At 37.5% G+C, this 21,699-nt stretch overlaps 1 long non-coding RNA gene across 1 annotated transcript in view; it reads right to left on the bottom strand.

Moving 5' to 3' along the window:
- The window catches only part of LOC118167207, an 80,689-nt gene that overhangs the window by 1,719 nt on the left and 57,271 nt on the right, over positions 1-21,699 (bottom strand). The window contains exon 2 of the long non-coding RNA XR_004751008.1: positions 547-628. This is a non-coding gene — a long non-coding RNA (uncharacterized LOC118167207). The remainder of the gene's footprint in view (positions 1-546; positions 629-21,699) is intronic.

Raw genomic sequence — 21,699 nt, 5'->3', positions numbered from 1 at the left:
GGGACGGGAGGGGACGGGACGGGAGGGGACGGGACGGGACGGGAGGGGAGAGGAGAGAGGAGTGGAATGGGGGGGGACAGGAGGGGACGGGAGGGGAGGGGACGGGAGCTGAGGGGTTGGGAGGGGACGGGAGGGGAGTGGAGAGTCTCAGCAGCTTTAATTCTCAGCAGTTTGTTAAACAGCTGCCTGTATGAAGGCTCTTGACGGATGATAAATGTGAGTTCCTTCAGGATTGCCACTAACCTACAAGTCCAAAATGACCCCTGCTTTCTAAATCTGTATCAAATGGAATAAAGAGTATCTTCTACTTGAGTAGAAATAAGTTCTCTCTGTGCTTTAGACTTCACATTGTTATCTCATAATATTTTTTTCACTTCCTGGGGCTGCTAGTGGCTAATTCCATTTTTTCCCATCCTTTTGTCTTTTTTTCCTTTGTTTCAAGGGGGTCATTCCCCACAGGAAATGCCAGCATGGAGTCAAAGTGTGATTTCAGTCCCACAAAGTCACACATTTTCCACTGGGAGGTGGGTTTGATTATATAATTACCTTTTGACACTTCCATAGTATCCTTTTTCACCCAAGTACAATGAGTTGGGCATTTCAAGATCTGCTCATCCTCAATTTAGACCTGTTTTGAAAATACAAAAGAACCTTAAGTGATCTGTCCACAGCATTGAAATACCAACCTTAGTGGGTACTTTGAAAACTCAAAGGCTTTACAAGATGAATAGCAAACTGCGGATGACAGCTCCTGTGGAGCCATTATTGAATTGCAGCAGTGATGACTGCATTGCTTTGGATTTAGATAAAAGACTCCATACAAGACAAATGGTAGGAGGACATCAAACAAGACTGTGTCCATGCAGTGACAGAAGCAATCCAATTGAAGAAGCTGTTGATTTCCCCAAGGCAACTTACTATTTCTACTTGAGTAATTTATATTAAGGAATTAAAGATTGTATATTCATCTTCTATTTATATTTTTCTCTAAAAATACTGCTTCTAGTTGTCAAATATGTTATTTGCTTAAACTGTTTGCTGGAAAGGAAATACCAGTATTGGAACTTTTTTTTTTTTTTTTTTTTTTTTTGCATCTGTGTTTTATTTAGCCTCAATATCACTATGTCTAAAGGTTATAGACTGAGAGTAACAATCAATACTGATCAGATAAAAAGATTAGTCAGCAAATCAATAACATACATACCAACAGGAAGCACTGTGCACTCTAGACAACATTGAATACAAAGGGTACAGATAAACATCTTCACCTTTATTTAGATGAAAGCTGATTCTAGAGCACTTCCACTATCTCTTTAATAATGCACAAACCTTTTGGAGTCTTAGTTGGCTATAGAAGCATAATGTAGATCTTGAATAAGTTTTAAGATATGGCCTGATTGTCACATAAAATAGCTTTGTACAAAACATCAGATTTGGGATTTACTGACAGCTATACAAGCTGCATCACGGAAAGGATGTATGTGTAACTTCTTTTAGGAAGTCTACATAAGCATTTGAGTCTTCCTGTCATTCCCACATACTGTCACTTACAGGTTTACAAGGAATGAGGTTGGATCACGCAAACCAACTTGTCTCCTGACAAACTGCAGAGGAATATACACCCTGTAAGCAAGCAAATGTCATGTGCTGCAGCTGGGAATGGGCATTCAGCCCACAGAGCTGGTCTGTAACTTTTCCTGGGCAGAACTGCCTGAAATGCTTATAACATCAATAGGTCTTTAATATATACTGGTTCATTCTATGGATACACTTTTATTTGTCCATCATAATTACTAATAGTGAGAGACAAAGACTTAATTTCTTAGAGTAAAACTACAGACAAAAGTTCAGTTCTAACTGCTAAAACAGCATTTATTTTACTGTAGCTTCTTAAAGGTGCATATTTGCATTTTTTAGGTAAAGTAAATCATTCTATGAAGGTGAAGAGATTAAACATATATATACACACATATATACACATAGGTGTGAGTAGAAGCATATAAATAAATATGAATTACCATAAATTTTGTATCTGCTCTCCTTGTATACTTATTTATTTATTCATTTACAATTTGCTATGCTTGGTTTCGGCTTTGGATCAGGTCTAGCTGCCATCCTTGTATTTTCTGCTCTTCCCCAATATGTCTTGGCACATGTTTCTCTCTGCATGCCTTCCTCTTCTTCCCTTCTGACTTATCATTCCCAGGCCCTTTGTATGAAATTTAGAGTAGGCTAGATTGGGATTAAAGTTAAATAACCTTCAATGAATAAATCCTTCTTTCTGATCCTTTCACTCCTCTCTCCCACACATACCACATGACAAAGCATGGTTGGTTGTCATCAAAAATCTCACCTGGGATGCCACCCTGCCAGAAGGTATGGTCCAAAATCCCTCCTCATCCTGATGCAGTATATACCTTTGTTTCTGAAAGCTTAATATAAATGCCATGCAGTTTCAAATGACATTACAGCAGAAGGAGCCTTTATCCCTTGCAAAAAGAAAAGGACTTCCAAATCCAAAGAGTTTTGGGAAAAAACCCGAACAGCAATTTTTTTGCATAATCAAGAAACAGATCCCCTCCACCCCACCTTCAAATGCTTGACTGATTTAATGTGTGCATGTGAGACTCTGAACTCCTTGCAATGATCTTAGTCCCAGGAGGAATTATCCGCATCTGCTACTTTCCTTTCAGGATACTATGAGCAATATATCAGAGAATCTAAAAGCTAAGGTTGTTCTGAGCAGTTTCATTGAAGAGAACAGGTTTCAATAAACTAAACTTAAAAATAGCTTCAATACTGTCTAATCTGTGATTCCTGCTTGGCACTGATAATTAGAACAACAACAAAAAAAAAAAAAAAAAAAAAAAAAGGGACAGAAAGCTAACATGATTGATCTCAGTGAAAACAGTTTTGTTTTGTTCTCTTGAAGCTACCCTCAGAATTCTATTTTGCATGATTACTTGCAGTATTTTTCCATCTTCTTTTTTACTTTTCAGAACTGGTAATTTTGTCCAAAACCGAAAAAACTGGCAAGTGCAATTGTCAGCCTAGGGATAAGATCCAAATAAAATTATTCTCGCTTTCTTTTTCACCCAGGTCCTAATGGGAGCAAGGCTACCTTTCTCATTACAGACTTTTTACTTTTAATTAGCTCCTTCCTCTTGCTGACACTTGCAGTATTTGCTTCTGGTTGGGAGGCTGGAGCACTCGACAACTTCCCAGTTCTTCCCTTCGTGAGCCAGTTGGAGAAGGAAGAACTAAACAACCTCCTGCATCTGAAAAGGTAGCATAGGTATGTATGGCTCCCCTGACTTCATCCGTATTTATGGCTGCTCAGCATCTCTAAAAAGCAGAACACAACAACAGTCTTTATGCCTTGTAGTCAAAAACTAGAGACCTTCAGGCAAGGGAGGGGTTTCCTCCCTTGTAGGATATCATACGTGCAGAAAGGCGTCTGTGGGGAACCACATATTTTTCATCAATATCCATACATGTATTGCTCCTTTAACTAGAAGAAATATGAAGAGAGAAAATCAGGTACCCTCTGAAGCTTTTTTCAAATAAATATTTGAATCAGAAAAAAATGTTTTATTTCCCGTTGCAGAGGAATCCACCTCTTTGTCCTCCACTTTTTATTGCTCATACTGTTTGAAAAATTAGTTTTCGCCTAAAGTAAATTTCTTATGTGGATTTTGTCTTCTGGTTTCTTCCTTCCTGCAGACACTTACCTGATTAAATTCTTCCGATCCAAAGAACTGAATAGCAACTTACTAATGGTAATAGGCTGCAATTCCTCTGCAGCTTCCCCTCTGAAAAAAAAAAAAAAGAAAAAGAAAAAAAGAAAAGAAAAGAAAAGAAAAGAAAAGAAAAGAAAAGAAAAGAAAAAAGAAATAAAAGAAAAAAGAAGCAAACCACCTCAAAGCCAGTGCCAAAGGCAGATCTCAAAAGCATATGTTGATTCCACAGTACAAAGTCACTTTAAATCCCCTAGTCCTTCATTTCTACTCCCCAAGGGGAATCAAACCAAACAGCTTACATTGTCAAGACCTGGGAGCTTGCTGTAAGAATAACTAGTTCTTGACATTTGAAATTACTCTGGTTCAAACATTTTTTTGATCTCCTATTAGCCCCGTGTCCTGAGAAATAAAAATATGATAATCAGAAAGTACATAATTGGGTTCAGGGTATTCTGTGGTCACCCTCACTGGCTCTGGAGATAAAGGCACTTTGAAAGATTACACACAGATATCTGGAATTTATTCTGCACAGTCTGTGAAATGAGAGATCTTTTTTCTTAATTATGCTGGCTATCAGTCTAACATCTGTAGTTAGCCATTCTGTCCTGAGGAATCTCTTCTGATACACTTTATTGTTCCACCAGAGACATAGCAGCAAAGCAGTATGTAGATATTAGGACATTTATTACTGCAGACTCCGAGGATAACTCTTATCCCTACTCCCACTGTTTGACACCACTATGCCTCCACCGCCTCTAGGCTTTGAGGGACAATCCACAGGGGATGCTGCCACACTTCCCCAAGCATTAAGGACTGGAAGCTGCAGTTTTACAAGGTGTTTGGACAGAACTACATGTGCATTAGCCAACCCACACAACTTCTAATTAGATGTTTTCAGGAGGGTCAGTCCAGTGCATTCATGTGGCAGTTGCCAGCGCAGCCGCCTGACAGCCGTTGCTGTTCCCTGCTGCCCAGCCCATCACCAGCTCTTCTTCAAACCTCCACAAGTACCTTTGCTGCTGCAATGAATCACATGCAGAGGGCTTTCCACAAGCCAGGTTTATTGAGCTGTATTATAGGAAAATATATCTCAGATGGCCCAGCTGCAGCCAAAACAGTCTGTCATTTTTAATTCTTTCTGTCATCTCATTAGGTATACAGCTAGAGTGACAGTGAAAAAAAAAAAAAGGAAAACAAAAAAGGAAAAAAAAAAGAAGAAGAAAAAAAAAAGAAACTACAACAAAAACAAACCAACAGCAAGCAAAACCCAGAACACAATGTTACCACAGCTCCTGTTCAGATTTTAACAGAAACACCAAGGCACCGAAAGATTCATTGGCCAAACATATGTGGCTTGGTGCTGTGTATAACAAAGTGACATGTAGAATGCTCTCAATAGGCACATAAAGCAATTAAAAATAACTGTGCTTCAGAGCATTGTATTATAACATAAAAGGTCATCCCTATAAACATGAAAAAGATGACTGTATTTTTTCCTGCAAACAGACAAACAAATGCTCAACTAGAGGTTCCCTACTCACAAGGTAATCTTTAAAAATCTCCGAAAAGATGACATATCCTGTATCCTTCTCCCTCAGACTGTGTCTTTTCATCAAGAATTCATATTTTAAGTGAATGCAATTCAAAATAATATAGAGGCCCACTATATATCAGAAGACAATACTAAATACAAAATATTAACCCTGTGCATACACATGACAGTGAAGTAAACCCTGGCTAAAATTTTGTGAAAATGAAAATTCAATTTTTTCCTCCTAAAGCTTGCTTGTTTTCACGTTAATTCATTCAAGTTGTATTCTAATGGAAGCTGCAGAGAGTACATTTTGAGGACTCTGATAATTTTTAAAGTAACACCCTGAGTTTGTGATAATAATGTTTATGCACAGATGTAAAGAATGTGCTGACAGAATAAAAAGGACTCAGACAGTGTTTGCACAGTGTTCATTTTTATTTAAGGAAAAAAAAAAAAAAAAAAAAAAAGAAAAGGAGTACACTACACCTGGCTATGAACAAACAGCTTTTTCAGAACTGGAAGTAGTTCACAGTGTATTGCAACTCCCTAAACTCCCTGGATTAATCAAAAAAAATCAAGCGATGGGCAAATCAGAGTATCATAAGTTTTTAATTTTAATAAAGAGTTTTCCTTAAATGACTGTCCTACTAATACTAAAAGGAATCTTAGGCCAAACAGCAGTGTTATTAAGTAAGGATATGATCAAAAAATGTACATTTATTGCAAAGAAATGGAAGTGCTATGCACTTCTTTATCTTGTATTAGGGCTATATTCACATTCCACCTCTGCTTGGAATGCCATAATGCCCCCAGGGGTGTATTGAATGATAATAAAGGTACAAATGTAGCATATGGCAATATTTATCTGCTGTTTCTTAATATGCAGCTACAGTATTTGAAAGCTAAATGATGTACCAAAACCTCAGATTTTACAATGCCATAGGATGAGAAGAGATTACAGGTAATGTCATTTGCTCTCCAACTGATCAGAGAAATTGCCCTGATCAATACCTGCAGAACTGTGTAGCAGCTCCATTTGGAGGAAATACACTGAATTGGGTAGAAAGAAAAGGAAACAGTCATGAAGAGTAGAGGAGAAGCAGTGAAATATTCAGTTGGAAGAAGTATTTATTTGGAAAGTTGAAACAAGCAAAAATCTGCAGCTTCACAACAGACTCTTATTGCAATGGATAACCACAACCAATTCCTCCCTCTTTTGAAGCATTCAACTTTCAAACTAATTAGAGCAGGGCAGAGAGATCAGAAGTTCCTTGCTACTTTTGAAAAGTAACTGGGAAAAATCCACGTAATCAGGAGGTATTTATGATTTCCATTGACTTTCAATTTTCTTGGTTCATCTGTTCCCTTTCAGACCGTTTGATGATAGTCTGTTCTAAACTGTATGTTGAATTTGCTTTAATCAGGTGTCTTTGTAACAGGTATTAGGTCATTTACTGTTTGATTTTTTTCAGTGAAAATAGAGATCTTCTTAGTTTCAAAAGTGTCCTTAGAAGAAGCCTGTCATATTCCAGGCAGAAAAAAAAAAAAAAAAGAGGATCAAGCAAGATAGTAGGGAGCAATCCTGCAAATCTCATCTTTCCTCGCAGTGGTGGAGGACTCCCACTCCAATGTGAGTGGGACCCTTTCTATTCATTATTGCTCCCCATTTTCCTATCTCTTGTAATCTGGCCTCATTCAATCATGTCAATTACCAAATGTAGAACTTAAAATCAAGGCAGAGAATTATGTACACTAAGTGCTAGCTCATCCAAATGCTTTTCTCAATTTTACACCTCCTCTCTTCAAAACCTTCTCGCACCTTTGCTGCTTCAGGACTCTCCAGTCCCCTTTCCCCTGCATCATATCTCAGTTTAGAGTCCCAGCGTTAATGGCACCTTATCTCCAGCCCCAGATTTCAGCTCCTTACCCAATCCCACCAATCTGCTGGTCATTGCAGCCACCTGAAATCCCCCTTCTCACCAGCTATCCCCATTAAATCAAAAGTCCTACTACTCACAAGGATATTCTAAGTGCTGCACTTAATGAAAAGCCACTTAATCGATGCTCTGTGGTTAGAAGCAATCTCATACAGTCAGTGGGTATAAGTTCCGCTCAAGCAGGATGAATTTCCCTTTGGAAGGGCATGTCTTTCTACTTTGCCCGTAGAAGGAGCCCACAACAAATATGCTCCTTATCTCCTCACCGAGCAAGCATCAATAAAATGACTAAAGTTAAGTCTCTGCTTGTTTAGATTTAAAGTTTAGCTTAAAAGAATTTGTTTAATTAGAAAATTTAGCACCTATACTTTGGCAGTGAGAACTTCTCTGAAAAGTCTATGTCAAAGAAACATAGAGTCACCTCTAATAGACATATTTTTACTTTTTTGAGGGGCTCCCTCATGTATTCTAGGTTCAACATTAGTAGTAGGTGCTGAACACCATTGAAAAATAAACTATAAACCATCTTCAAAATTCATTTTAATTGTTTCTAATATACTTTTTTAAGATTTATATCTCGTTACTTGCATTATGAAGGGGGGGGGTCTTATGATGGTACTGTTTGGGATATGGAAAGAATAAATTGTGTAGTGCCAACAGAAAAGGTGCTGAGGTAGCTGGTAATTGACAGAGTTAATGAAGTATGTTAAGCAGTTACAATATAGATGAAGTTGTCCCCTGCAGGGTGATTGGCCACTGGGGAAATAATGTGACAGTTGTCTTTGTGTAAAAATAATGTGGTACTCTTTCTTTGCCAAATCCTATCTACAATGAGAGATGAAAGAGATCTTGCAAGGATATCTAGGTCTTCCTATAGCAAATATTGTGCTTGTAGCTGGCAAGTAAAGGACAAGAAAAAGAGAGGGTGAGAAATGTAATGGCTATCTGTAAAGTAGTTAGGCTATTTTCTACAACCCACACAGGAATTACTCACTATAGCAAAGTAATAATTTTACACTGCTTTCTATAATCCACTTCTATATATTATAATACATTATGGTGCTGTCTGGGGATGAATGAGAGAAGAATTTGGCCTGCCAGTTTTCTGGAAGTTGATTATTTTTAGATATTGTTTTAATAATTAACTATTTCCCAAGCAGTACAATGGATTTAGACAGCAAAGGCTATTTTTGAGAGTAATATAGTTATTGTGTTATTATCTCAGTCTATTGTATATCAATATTACCATTGAAACATCAAGGAAAATATCAAATGGAAACAGAGCTCAGCCTCTCAATTATAAGAAGCTGTGTGGTCAGCACTAGTTCCAAAAGAGGCGTGTAGAATAATGAGTAATGAAAAATCATTGATAACATCAATTTGTTGTCTAAATAGTCCAATGTAGTATCCCAGTATTGTTCTTATTATAAATATCTCAGAAGAGCAGTTATTCTTCCTTGGCCATCAGATTTCAAAACACCCTGCAGCTTTCTTGAATCTTTCAGGGGCTGACAGTATTTTCATGTCATGGACAGATGAAAATTATACATCCTTTAATTATTGAAGTTATGGCTGTTGACATTTGCTTGGTTGATATTTATCAGTTCATAATATAGGTAAGTTACTTCTTATTGAACCTTTAAGTTTTTCAGTGTGGTTTTATCTTCATCAACATCTTATAAATCCAAGAAAAAAAGGAAAAGCACTTTACCAAAAAATATCCTTTAAAAGGTGTCCTTCAAATAGAGACACCAAAGATTAGCCAAGTAGTTTTCCTAGTGTTCTTAAAGATAATGGCATTTAGAGAGAGAAGCAATGCTTAGCAAACATTTGAGAACAGAAACTAAGAAATTATTTCTAAGCATCACATGGCAAACCATCTACTAATTCTCAAAATGTAATAATTGGGAAAGAGATTAAAAGAAAACTCTTATTCATTGTAGGATTTAGGCTTACTATAACCCTGTACTCTTTTCTGAAGCTTTTTTTGTGTTTTTAAGATTTGTATAGCCATTTGTTATTACATTATCAAGAATAACAATAACGTGAATATTTTCAGCAAAGCTTTTTATTATGGGTATTTGAAAATCATTCCTTTAAAATTTATTAGGGACTGCAGTTTAAACATTTTTGTGCCCAAAATATCTCAGGTGATGCCATTAATATGGCATAAAATAACACAAAATACCAAGAGATCAAACCAAGTAGCAATTATCTAAAGCATTTTTCTGGTACCTACCCAGAGTTGCCTTTTGGGAGTGCTAACTTAGTAAATAATCACTATACATAAACAAAGCATTGGCTATAACTCTCAAAAGAACTTAAAATCATCTTCAAAGTGTTTTGTTTTGTTTGACAAAATAGTCTTTAGGGATGTACTAATGGACAAAGCTAAGGATCTGAGAAAAGGGAACTTGATCCATTTGAAAAAGAATAGAAGGCTGAAGGAAGCAAATGTAAAAATATGCTGGTATTCACTCAAAAAGTGCTGACTTCCTCTTGTAGGTCATTTCACCAGCCTACGTTTTACCACAAAACAACATAATCAAAAAGTGCTGATATTCTGTGCTAGCAAGACATTTCTCTTTTCAACCCTTTTTTAGGACTAACCAATAAGACAGAGTAAGCTACACATAGGATTATGAGTTTGTATCTTCCAGTCTGCCTTGAAGATAAAAGATACTGTACAATCCCACAAAATCAGGTCAACCAAAGCACTCTTAATCTATAAGTAATTAATAAACGCTGAAATTGTAATTTATATCTCAAGGCTTTGTACAAATATCCACATGATATAGCTGTAATTAACTATTAAACTGGGCAAGCAGTTGCAAATTGTATGTGCAGGAATGAGAAACCAACATGCTCAGGCAGATAGGGTATCTTATACAATGCAATGTAAAAAATTGTCCAGGATAAAGGCTATTTTACAAAGTCTAGCAAGAAAGACACTAGTCATTTCTCCATCCCTTTCATCTTCCTACTAAATATCCTACCTTTTCTAAATCCCTATGCAAGTATTTGAAGGGCAACAAGTCTGGGCCTGTTGTGAGGAACTAATTGAACATACAAGGGGATTGTGCTGTGTGCAACATCTCAATTAACTTACTTGTTAAATTGGTAATGGCACTTGACTGCTAACTTGTGAAGGAATCTGTTTTCTAAATGGATATTGCTACTTGTGTAAAGGATACAAAACAAGTAGCAATGGTCTAGGGCCTTGCTAAATAATGAGGACTGCAAAGTGTGCAGAAATCTAAACAGTATACCAGGAAGGGCTAGATGATGAAAGCCTGCCCTTCCTCCTGGCTCAGTTACTTTCCTCTGTTTCCCAGAGATTTTGAATGGGAAGACATGTTTTCTCAAATTTGAAGAACCACAGGCCATAGCCATGCAGAGAATGAGCCAGCCATATTCAGATGAAAAATTGCAAATGATTTCATAGGAAATCAGAGAAAAGTGTGTTTTGTTTGCTTGCTTGTTTTTTCTTTCTCCAGTTAGTAAACTTTCAGATCTCCATTGAGCCAAGAACTGAGCTGAGCTATCAAATATCAAAACTCTCAAAAGAATCTACAGCATCGTGCTCCTCAAAGGTATACTCTTGATGTATATATATCTTCCATTCCAGAATTTTCCCTTACATCACTAGCTTCCTTAACAACAGAGATAACCAAGCTTGAGAGTGGTTTTTGTTTGTTTGTTTGTTTGTTTTTACTTTGTCTACTCTTAATTTCAACAAACTGGGTCTAAATCACCAGATCTTGTTCTGAGTTAATCATAACTGGTGGGGATCAGGTACAAAGAAAATTATATAATATGGTCTGTATACTTCATTTTCAAGGAACTTTGATTCTATAGCTCTACAAGTTCTTATCTAGTTACATTGTTGAGGTCTGGTTTGGTTTGGTTTGGTTTGGTTTGGTTAAAAAAGAAAGCTTAAAAAAATATCACTGCATTATCTGATGTTAAAAAGTTTGAAGAGAATATATTCTTATCTGGAGTTCTGCTGAAGAACACGTCTAATTTTAATTAAAGCAAACTATTACAGAATGTAAAGTCTGCATGTTTCCCTTCAATTCTCCCTTGGTACAGGCCATCTTATAAATACAGTGGCATCTCTTTGAAAGTGAGACAGACTCTCTAACCTCTTGCAGGATTCATAAAATCCTGCCCATATGTCATGTGGCTGCCACCTTACCTTCTCATGGGACAGAAAGTCCTGGCAACCACTTCAGAAATTGTAAGAGCATTTTTTTTATTATTTTTTATTTTTTATTTTTTTTTTTTAAAAAAAAGAAGGTTTCTCAAATAAAAACAAAGCTTCACATTGTCTAAAGCATCATCAAGTTTATCCAGTTTCTTAAAGGATTAACCCTCTCCTCAGTGCCTATATCACAGCTCTCAGCTGGATACTGGGAAACTAAGTACAATCAAAGGAAGAATCATTTTCTCTGTAGATTTTAAGTAAGGCATTGCTGCTTCTTAAGAAATGTCATTGGTTCAGTGGCTTCTGGTCACTCTCTTCATGTGAAAAAGATCAGAGATCAGTTTTGTAAAGTTACTGGGACAACTGCAGTTTTCTTCACCTGGAACTTGAAAATGCCTTTTTAAGAGCCTTTTCCAGATGATACATTAAAAGAAGACTGGCATGCCACAATGCATTTCTGTAAACAAGGGTGTTCCCTGGTACTGGCTAGATCTCTTTGAAACCATCAGAGCTCCATCCAAGCCCAGGAACTCCGGCAGGTCTGGCTACAGGATTGATGGTCACAGTCTGGCTGCCATTTCTGCAATGCTCTGGCATACTTTCTTGTATGGGCTATGGTCATCTTGCACATTTTTGTGTGTGAAATCAACAACTCTCAAGGACAGCAGAAAAAGAAAATTTCTCTGTCAGATGGAAACACAGAGGAAAACACCACAAATACAGTGCATTTCAATAAATCTTAATTACATATATAAATTAATAAACCATCTGTTTAAGTTTCACCAAACTTGAGGCCTTTGTTGGTATGGCCATGCTAGTTGTAAGGTCCCAGAATAGTCAATGCAGTCACGGGTGATTTGGTTGCACAGGGAGCAGGACTCAGGTGCCTTTCTTACGTTCCTGTCAGCTGGGAGGAGTCCAGAACTAAATTACTCCTTTATGTACTCTACCCAAGATCAGATGAATAGTTCATAGCAGAGAGAAGGAATCAAATCCTGCAGTTTCATAATTTTTGGCAAATTAGCTTTTAATGTTATATAGCTTGTTTGCATAAGTTTGTCTAGAACTTTCTAAAGGTATTGATGCCATTAACATCAGCAGTGTCTAAATATCAGTATTTTGATTACTGTTAATATACATGAGTTTCAATAAAATGAATTTACCTAAGAATAAAAATATCTTTTATACAAGATACAGCAATTTTTAGAAAAGTATTGATTTAATGTACTTATTTTAGTGAAAAATCTGTTAGATTAAGCTATCTGCCATTAGTTTCAATTAAAATCTATTGATCTGAGTAAATGTTGGTTAGATTAAGTGTTGTCTGACTGTGAAAAAAGTATTTGCTTTAGCAAAAATTGTGTAAGTGTTTAGGCATGCATTTTAGGTTGGGGACTCTTCTAGCATCAGTAGAACCATTTAGGTATCAATAAATTTATTTAAACATAAATGAAAATATCCTTTCTGGAAAAAAAAAAAAAAAAAAAAAAAGATTACAGTAACATTGGGACTACTATGCAAATTAATTCTAGTAAAATTGTTTTGAAATTATAAGCATTCAGGAAGGAGTATTGTAACTTGAAAATGATGGATATCCAAACTCTCTGTGAGAGAAATCAGGCTTCCCATGGAAAGGTGTTATTTTAGAACCACAAAACGGATTTCTTGGTATCTTCTGAAATAAAAATTTTTAGATAATAAAATATCTGGGTAGTCTTAGATAGCAGGACAACACAGATGCAGAATAGGGCATGCAGCAATTTTAAAGTACTGCGTGTACATTATTCATGGGATTAATTTTAGTTCTGAGTATCTAAAATACATATGGAAATAAAAAGTATGCAAGCAATAAGGCCAATACACCAGTCCTTTATTAGTTCTATAAAGACTGGAATCCCTTGGGACTCTGATCTGTGAGCAGCAGAATACCTTCATGACGTGATAAAAGCTGGAATTGCCTGCTTGCCACTGTCCTCAGCCACCTGCCTTCACACCCAGGTGATAACTCCTGGGCATGGCCAGCCAGAGAGCAGCCTGAATTTATCCCACTGTGCTTTTCTTACAGCCATGCAGCAATGCAGCACCAGGGTTCAAAATAAAAAATCAGGAGATCTGAACTGGTTGCTCTATACTTATTCTTCACTGGCATACATCCTAGTCATTTATGCTGTTTACACTATAATTTAATATATAAAATTTAATATTATTAGATGTTTTATATATATTAATTAATAGAAGATATTAATATAATTAGACAAATATTGTTTATTTTATTCTTATGTATTTAATTAAAAAAATATGACCCCGGATAGAAACTAAGGTAGATTTCTTTTTTTTTTAACTTAACAGGTTTATTTGGATGAAAGATACTGCCCAGTCTCCCTCTTCTTCTGGGTGCAGGTGTGTACAGAGTAGAAATTTTGGATTTATAGGTTTTTCAAATCCCACCTGACTTATATTACAATAGCACACTTTGTCTGGTAGACCTGCAGTGACTGTGACAGTGCATCTGTATATGTACTCTATTCACAGGCACTGGGGGGCTGATGATTAAAAGCAGCAGTAAAAGAGGTTCTGGATTGCAAAGGGTGTAGCCAGTTCCACAACAGCTCAAAGCTGCAGTATTCAGGGTGATCGCAATTCAGATGGACACATACCATGCAGTCCTTGGGAGTTCAAGAGGAAAGAACATGTATGTACACAAGGAACATTGGAGGGCAAATTTTCAGTGCTATCTATGTAAAAAAATGAAATCTCCATTAGCTTTAGTAGGATTTACAGTGCCATATCCCCTATGTTATACCATAAATGTCCCTTTGAACGGCAAGAAGGCACAATTGAACTATACATAGACAGGTACTGAATTCTGAATTAAAGAAGCAAAAAGTAATGATTGAAGTTACAAAGTCATTCTCCAAACAGCAAAAATTACTACCCCCAACTGTTGAAATTCTTGAGGGATAAATAATAATAATAATAATAAACGATGCTGGTACTTTCTCATCTATAGCTTCTGCATCTCAGATTTTTCAACTACCCTTATATCGCTACTTTCAGTTACTTCTAGAACTGATAAAAATAGAAATATATTGAGTTTTGTAGTAGAAACAGAGATTTTCTTGTTTCCAAAATCTGTGACTTTAAAAAAAACTCCAAATTTTGAAGTCTTGTTAATATTTTGCGAATACTGACAGTGATACATACATAAAGTATCTATACAGTTTGCTGCTATTGACAGCACTTTGGTATCAGATTTTGACATTTAACAGCATACTATTTTCACTAGAGAAGAAATAGATGAAGGGGGAAGATGTGGGGTCTTCCTCCATATGATCCTTGGTGCAGAGAATGTGCAAAGGCTCTTCTCTGAGTTAAAATTAAGCAACTATGGGTAATTTATTTGATTATGGCTCTACTTTCAGCCAGGAATTTATCCATCAGCTCGTTCCTTTTAAGTTTTGTTTCAATCTGCTATTGGGTCTACCAATTATGTAGAAATAGTCCTTGGTTTGGCTTTTTCCTTTGCTTATACAGAAAAATACAGTTTCTGTTCTCATTTTCCCAGTGTTTTGGATTGTGAAGAGATGTCAAAATAATATCTTTGGATGTGTGGGTCACAGTCATGCTTTGGGCAGAGGTTCCTTTAGTTTCAGCCAGACATTTCCATAAAGATGTGCTTTCACACTTACTTGAAATGAAGAATGGTTACTTCTTCAAGCAAGTTTTTTTTTTTTTTTTTTTTTTTTTAAATCCTACAGTAATGAGAGTTATACCTTAGTACTATGTCCTTACACAAGATAAATAGAAAGTCATACCTGAAAACGTGATGTGATAAACATTCACATTGGGATAGACCTCTCAGACTGCATGTCACATAGCAATTAAAACAACCTTTATCATCCAAAAGGAAAAACTATACAAGTGTGAAAATGAGAGATGAAATCCAGGTGCATTCCTATAAAGGAATGTATGGATCAGTGAGCAAGCCTTGGGGCAAGACAGGGCATGAAAATCAGCTACAGCACTGAGCAGCCAACACTCCATATAGTACTTGATTATCAACTGTTAAGCAAAAAGTAAGCTATGAGCTTCAGAAACAAAAAGCACAGATTAAAAGCTCATCCCAGGCATCCTCAGTCTAACACCTTTTCTAGGGCTGGGACATTAACACAACTCTTTGTTGATTTCCTTCACCTCTCATTTGGAGGAATCAGCATAGAGTAGAAAAGGGAGGGAAGAAATAATTCTCTTCTTTGATGTTCATGTTTGCTTGTATTTATTAATATTCTTACATGTTGCCAATCTTGCTAAATTGGCAGAGAAATTTACAGTACCAGAACAAATCTCTACTGTCTTTTTAACAGAAGAATGTTGAGAGATTGCTACTTGCCAATCCAAAGTATTCACCTAGAGTGAGTTAACATTGCAAAAACATAAAACTATCTGCTAACCAGGCATTTCTGATTTAAAATCAGAAAAAAATGTCACCACCACCGCCACCCTGTTTTCCTTATTTACCTCAGTGGGAGTTTCTGTCTGAATAATTAGAGTTATCTTCAGAGGTTGAAAAACTGAAGCTGCTTTTGAAGCAATGAGATAACGGGTACCCAAGCACTCGGAGAACAAAGCTGCTTACAGCATGATCCCAGTCACTTCGGGGCTAAGTCTCAGAGACACAGAAGCTCCCTTAACCAAAGCCAGCCCCAGTAACCAAAATCCCAGCAAAACACAGATGACAGGGCAGAATATAGACAAGCAGGAATAGTTACATTATAAGATTTACTTTAATCCATATCATAAACTAGGTCAGATGACTATCTGAGCAGGTAAGGATTAAATGAAGAAGCATAAGTGCAACAAATATGAAAGAAAAGAATCAGTAAAAGATAAAGTGAAACAGCAAGACAAACAGAAAATATTGTACCAGGCCAAAGCAGCAAAACACCTGCAGAGAGTTATTGGCACTTTAATAGGCAGTGCTACAATTGTGAATAGAAACTCAAGGAAAGGATTCCATAAGGTGGCAGAGGTATTTGTAATGTAACTAATTTAATATATTAATTTTAAATGTTCACTGTAATAATGCATTACCATTACCATCATCTATACCAGTCTATATTAGGAGTACCATATTCCGTTATACTTTGAGTGTTTTATGGCTCACATTTTGCCCACTTCCTTACTTGCACACAGTGAGGCTGCCTTAAAGTGCTTACTGCCTCCTGGTTGCTTCCACCTGGCCTGGGAGGGAGTGAGTAAAGGAGGTCAGAAGGGCCAAATGTGTACTTGTACCCACCGAGGTTTGCTCTACCAAGCCTTTAGGATCTTCCCAGTTCTCAGTGTGGGGTTGATGACTCTATCATAGGTATGGCACGATATGATGGAATTAAGACAAAATTCATAGTAATTGAGACAAAGGTTCTTTCCTTTCCTTTCCTTTTGGCTAACAATGAATCTACCACTGTGAAGAAATCTGAAGGCCACTGAAGCAATGGAAATGAGTTCCTTCTCTCAGGGGAGTGTGTGGTAGTAACTATAGGCAGTATTCTGTAGCTATCTGCCTTTTCTTCTTCTGTGCTTTTGAAACAGAGCTAGACTCATCCTCATGCCAGCTACTAAAATGCTCTGAAGGCAGAGCCAGTGGAGTGAGACATGCTGTTCCCGTGCCTCATGTTATCTTATCAGCTTCCACTCCTGATCCCTGGGATGCAGGGGAATTTCTAGCATAAACCTTAAGCACTCCCACAAGCCATCGAGTCAGCTTAAATGCAGAAATTATTAAGCTTCTTAATTTAGTCATTTTATTTCTTAAGCCTGAATCTCTCTCCAGAAAGTGGGGGAGAAAAGTCAAACATTTATTAGAATACTCACTTATCTGACTGAGTTCAGCTTCTCTGTAAATAGCTTTTCTACTTTCTCATGCATGTTTGCCCACTCCCTGGTCTCTTCATCATTAGAAAAGCTTTCCTGGAACTAGAAATTTTTAGGAAAGATAAAACAAAAATCTGTGCAAATGAAGAAAGTCTGTATTTCTCATAAAATATATATCTTTCACTAACAGAGGCAGCATGTTTCCACAGACGATTTAACTTGCAGAACTCAAGTGCCTAAACCTGGGCTCATGAAGTTAACATGAGGTTGTTCTACAGCATCTCACATATCAGCATGTATCAAATATTTCAAGACTATCAATTCTGTCTTAATTAAATCATATAGCATCACACCTATGATGCAGTCATAGACCCCACACTGAGAACTAGAAAGATCCTAAAGGCTTGCTACAGCAAACCTCAATGGGTACAAGTAGATGTCTGGTCCTTCTGGCCTTCTTTACTCACTCCCCAGAGCCAGGTGGAAGCAATCAGGAGGCAGTAAGTACTTTAAGGCAGCCTTGCCGTGTTTCAAGTAAGGAACTGGGCTCAGAGGACCATACTTCTGCTGTGCAGGCTCTAGCCCCAATGTAAGAACATGCTCTGCTGGAAAGACTTTTTCTGAGGGCAGAATTCAACCATACTGCGATGCTATCTTGGTGTGATCTTCTCTAATTTGCATAACATAACAATGACTCATAATTTTTGTCATCTATTACAACCCCTAGATCCTTTATTAAAAAGTGGACAAACAAGAGACCCCACAGCAGTGTCTTCTTTCTTAGGATTTTATCTGAAAAGGGGCAGGAGATTTCATTTCAGAAGCTCCTTGCACCTGTTCAGCCACCCTGCATTGGACCTGCAGAGCTGCTTTTCAACCAGCCCCACTGCACACATGCAGAAGCAATATAGTAAGTGCAAAACTGCAATATGAATTGTACAGCTCAGTTACTTAGACATTGCTTTTAACTAGAGGCATTTACTCCCATCAATTAAGGGCTAGCTAGTGTGACTGAACACTGCAGAATACTCTCTGTAACCGTTTGTTTCAATTCCTAGTCAAATTTGCCTGCAATCACATTCCTTCTGCATGCACTTCTCACAAATGGCCTATTCATTAATTTTATGCTAGGCCAGGAATATATGCTGAAAATGGAGCTACTCAAAACAATTCCAGTTCAACATTAAAAATAAAAAGGAAAAGAAAAAAAAAAAAAAAAAGGAAAAAAAAGGGGTGAAAATTTTAACTGTGTTCTCTGCAATGAATAAAAAAGAGAGAGAAATAAAAATTGAAAGTGAGTTTCAAATTTGCAACTATGGCAATGGCAGATCTCTAATGGGCAGAGACTGCCAGAGAGTAGCACTATCCTATATTCTAGCACTATCCACTGAAGAAGGGGCATCACTGCACATATTTAGCAAACAGGCCCCAAATGACACCTAAGGCCATCCAGGATGTTCCAGGTTTAAGACAAAAGCTCAAATTCTAGGATGAACCTGAGGTGGGCCAAAAGGCTGTGCTTGCTGTTGTTTTCCATCGTTTTCTGTCTCTTGATACTGTAAGTGCTTCAGGCCACAACAGTACATAAGCACATTACCAGATAAAAGCAACAAAGGCAGGCAAAAATTGTATACTGTGGGTGGAAAGGGTTAATGAAAGTCATTGAATAGCTAAAACTATGAATTTATTTTTATCTTCAGACTACTCTTAAAATGCCTGGGAAGGAGCTGTGAGCATTGTTTCAGGGTTTGTTTGCTTGTTTTTATGTAGCCAAAACTTACCTTAATAATTAGGAGGACGAGTCAAGAAGAAAAGATGAAAAGGTGAGGCAGGAAGAGCAAAAGCAGCAGCCCAAGCTGGAAAAACACATCCAGGACGATGTTAACAAAGCAAACACCCACACAGTAGAGCATCTAATGCCAAAGATCAAGCTGTGGCATGTAGCTGGTAACATCTGAGGTCAAGAGGCTGCAAACCCTCTACTGATGGTTATCTCTGTCTCTCGGATTCCCGTACTTTGGCCTTATGCTCCATTTCTTTCACCAGCCCTCATGCTAAGTGCCTATTTGATGGCAGTTCTGCTCAGTCTCTAAGAAGGGTAAGCCCCAGCCAGCATTTCTGTGGTTTCTGTTTCCTGTGTTAGCAAATACCTCTGAGTAACAAATGCATTCAGGAAAATCAGGGTCTGTTCATGGACAATTTGCAAACATAAGAAAATTCAAAAATTCAATGAATAACTGACTTGTTATGAATTATTACCTCTTCTGCTTGCAGCTCAGCAACTGTGCACAGCCAATCAAGCCAGCACACACACCCAAAAAAAACATGAGGCAAATCACTCCTGACCTTGTTCTTCCTGTGAACTTACAGCACTGGCTTGCAGAAGGAATATGCGTATACAGATATCTTGGCATAACTTCAAGAGCAGTTCAGTAAGTAGTTCACAACTGCTGACCATCTGGCTGTTAGATCTAAAAGGGATCTGTTAATGTTAGAGCTAGAACATTGCCAAACTGCAGCAGAATCTGTGCGGCAGAAATGCATATAGGTCCTCTTTCAAAACCCTAATAGAAATCATGGCAATTGTTTTTTCTAACCATTTATTCAAGTAATGTCACATTATTTCTGGTGCCACCCCATTCAAAAGCATTACTGAGGAAGGAGCTCCTATATGGTCATAAGCAGCCCAAAAGAGCTTCCATACTAGAATCATAGAATCATAGAATATCCTGAGTTGGAAGGGACCCTTAAGGATCATCAAGTCCAACTCTTGACACCGCACAGGTCTACCCAAAAGTTCAGACCATGTGACTAAGTGCACAGTCCAATCTCTTCTTAAATTCAGACAGGCTCGGTGCAGTGACAACTTCCCTGGGGAGCCTGTTCCAGTGTGCATCACCCTCTCTGTGAAGAACCCCCTCCTGATGTCAAGCCTAAATTTCCCCTGCCTCAGCTTAACCCCGTTCCCGCGGGTCCTGTCACTGGTGTTAATGGAGAAAAGGTCTCCTGTCTCTCGACACCCCCTTACGAGGAAGTTGTAGACTGTGATGAGGTCTCCTCTCAGCCTCCTCTTCTCCAGGCTGAACAGGCCCAGTGACCTCAGCCGTTCTTCGTACATCTTCCCCTCCAGGCCTATCACCATCTTCGTAGCCCTCCTCTGGACACTCTCCAACAGTTTCATGTCCTTTTTATACTGTGGTGCCCAGAACTGCACACAGTACTCGAGGTGAGGCCGCACCAGCGCAGAGTAGAGCGGGAGTAGGTTTCTCTCTCCATGGTATACAGGGAAAAGGACAAATTTTTGTGCACCCTCTTGGTCCTTCCTGCACTTTCAGATGATCAAAAGCAATGGAACAGGTAGATATAGATGTTGTTAACACAGTTCCAACCTTGTGTTAGAGGCAAGGTAATTTACATGGGGCTCTGCGGTGTAGTATGGTTAACACTGCTCTTTCTCAGTTTGAAGCTTGGTAGAATAAGTCTGCATTCATCCACAGAATGTGTGATAAGCAAGGAACAAAGAGCAAGGATGGGGAAATATATGAATGTATACAGTTTATAGGCCAATTTATGCAGTATTATGAGGGCTGCTGCACAGACTCTTCACTCGGACATCTCTCCACACTTTTATTACACTGGTGTCACAGAAGAAATGATCCTGAAGGATCTGGCAGTAACATCATCTATCATCTTGTATGTCAGTTTAGGAAGGTCTTTTCATTCAGTGGGAGCAACAAAGAAAACCTATGGTAAAAAATAAAATAAAATAAAATAAAATAAAATAAAATAAAATAAAATAAAATAAAATAAAAGTACTGAGTTGGAGTTGTTGTTACCAATTTTACAAAACACCTCAGAAGTCATTTTGGAAACAATAAAATGCGATTATAAATTCTACATTTGCTCCCAAACAGAAATTTTGAAAACTGCCTAAACACCCATGCTTTCCCTTATAGTCATTTAAATGTATTCAGAATGTGTTTTATCTTAGGCCCAAGATTAAAACATGTTTTGTTTTGTTTTGTTTTTCTTTCTAAACATTTTTTTTTTCATTTTTCCCACTGGGCTGATTGGTCTAACTTAAAATATTACCTCAAAGTACTGTTCCCTGTTATGTATGCTCCCAATGAGCAGATCAGTCCATGAAATTTAGAGATTTTATCTTAATTGAACTCAGTAGAAAAACCCATCACTGCTTACATCTCTGTTTTTGAAAAATAGCCTCAAGTCTATTTAATTAATCCTTCATTGTTTTAATCTCCCAACCCAGGTAGATTAATACCTACACTGCCCACAGATCAATGATTTCTGAAGTCTCCTACAGATTATCACATCTGTAGTTTAAAGCCATTTTGCCTTAGAAAGAAAGAAAGAAAGAAAGAAAGAAAGAAAGAAAGAAAGAAAGAAAGA

This window comes from Oxyura jamaicensis, chromosome 4 (assembly GCF_011077185.1).
Source record: "Oxyura jamaicensis isolate SHBP4307 breed ruddy duck chromosome 4, BPBGC_Ojam_1.0, whole genome shotgun sequence".
In the NCBI taxonomy this organism is placed as follows: domain Eukaryota; kingdom Metazoa; phylum Chordata; class Aves; order Anseriformes; family Anatidae; genus Oxyura; species Oxyura jamaicensis.
Note: the sequence above shows the minus strand (reverse complement) of the source record. Positions and strands in the feature narration are given on the sequence as shown.